Here is a 2193-nt window from a genome sequence, read left to right on the forward strand (position 1 = left end):
GGTAGTGTTTCATACTGGTCGTGACTTATTAGTCACCAACACGCCCTGGGTATCAAAATCTTAACTTATCACCCACTTGTCCGGGTAGCGTTTTATACTGGTCGTGACTCACTGGTCAAATGCCCACCCTTAAATCATCAAACTTTGGTATGGAAAAACATGCTAGAGTTTTCGAAAACTGATTAAACACATAGCATGCAAATGATCATAAAATGTCATACATGTAAAACATATCATGTATGTAAACWTAAAAYATCATGCATTTGTACCATCATCATATAAATCGTATAGTGCTTGAAAATAAGTTTATACATAGGTATTCATCCCATTGTAAGTCTCATGAAGACTCACCTGATAACGTCGATTGCTTACTTAACGGCGCTGACTGGTAACCTACAATTTATAATAACGAATAGTACATAAATAACAAATTTCTCCAAGGACTATAAAAGTCAACTTACGGTCAACTATGTCGACTAGGGTTATCATTGGTCAACTATTCCCTTGTTATTTAAAAGTCTTATCAAGCCATCGGGGCTAAGGATGAAACTCTAAGGCTGCCTCTGTGCTAAGTCTTGGAGAGGGCCAGAGCCTCTGTGGTTGACCAGAGCCTYYGTGGTGTCGACCGGAGCCTCTGTGGTATCAACCAGAGCTTCTRTGGTCTCTTTCTTCCAGAGCTTCTKGTCTCACGACCAGAGCCKCTGTGGTATTTACCAGAGCCTCTGTGGTTGAGCCTTGGGAAATAATTCGRTACCAAGGACCAGAGCCCCTCTGTCGTCTCTCTTACAGAGCTTCTGGTTGAACCATACTTAGAATAATAATACCMTACCAAGGGCCAGAGCCCCTCTGTGGTCCCTCCTCYAGAGCTTCTGTCTAACACAACTTGATACAGARCTCTCACGYATAGTTTCACTATAACATAACTTGATACGAAGCTCTTATGCAGAGCTTCTGGCTAACATGACACAAAGCTCTCACGCAGAGCTTCTGTCTAACGCATTTGATACAGAGCTCTCGTGCAGAGCTTCTGTGTAACATTCTCTAAGGTGGCTTCTAAGCAGAATGCGATACAGCGTGTTTAACAAATGAAATCTAATCCTTGAAATCGAATCCCAAAATACAAAGTTTGGACGTGAGCCTTCTAGGGTTCTATACAGGGCCAAAGTCACGGCTAAACATTGTTTAAATCATAAATTTGGTCGAGTATTTACCTCTAAACGACGAGAAGCAGGGGGGTTTCTTGCTGGTATGAACTCCGACTTCTCTCTTTCAAGCTCAACGATTCCCTTCTTCTCTTAAAAGAATAACGACCCCAACCTGGTGCCCTCAATTTATACTCACACGATTTGGCCTATTAGTTGACCAAATCGGCAGAATCCCGAGTTTTGGGCCGGGAACTGCTCTCTTCCACAGCCTGCAACCATGCAGGTCACAGTTTCCTCTTTTGAACCAGGCACCGACTGTTCCTCTTCTGCCTCTCTCGATCGTTGACAGCAGGCCACCCTATTGCAGGTCTGTTGCCTATTTACAAAACAGGTCCTTCTGGTTTGGACCTGCTTACACACGACCCAGTCCCTTAACTTCCGCGAATTGACAACTTTCACCCATGTCTTGACTTCTTCCTTCACTTTTGGTCTGACTTTTAAACTTATTTCAACCTTCTATTTTTTATTATTATATATATGTTAGTCAAGAAGGGAAAGACAATAAACAGAAAGTAATTGTAGAAGGGGGGGGGTTGAATACAATTACACAGACTTTTTTCAACTTTTTAATTCTTATTGATTTATATCAAGAATTAATACACACAGAAATATAAAAAATTGTTGCGGAAGATAGGAAAGGAAAACCTAACCTAAACAATCTTACAAAGAGAAGAACTTTCAAGAACAATACAGAGAGTTCTTGAAAGGAAATGAAGAACACTAAGAATCTCTTCACAAACAGGAGAGCTAGGGAGTAGAAGGAAATAGCCGATTGCTTTGAGAGTGCACAGAGTAATCTTGCAAAAGCCAAGTGTGTACATGGGAGATGCACACTGCCTTTTTATACCACCTTCAGCATTTAATGCATGGGGACACTTGTCACTTGAGGATAAAAAGGCAGGGGTTGACCTGACCAATGTTGATATCTCATTTTCATCGTACACATACAACACAGTTCATGCAGAAACAAACTTGCACAGTTCATGCA

This window comes from Cynara cardunculus (assembly GCF_001531365.2).
Source record: "Cynara cardunculus var. scolymus isolate 2C chromosome LG 11, CcrdV1, whole genome shotgun sequence".
NCBI lineage: Eukaryota > Viridiplantae > Streptophyta > Magnoliopsida > Asterales > Asteraceae > Cynara > Cynara cardunculus.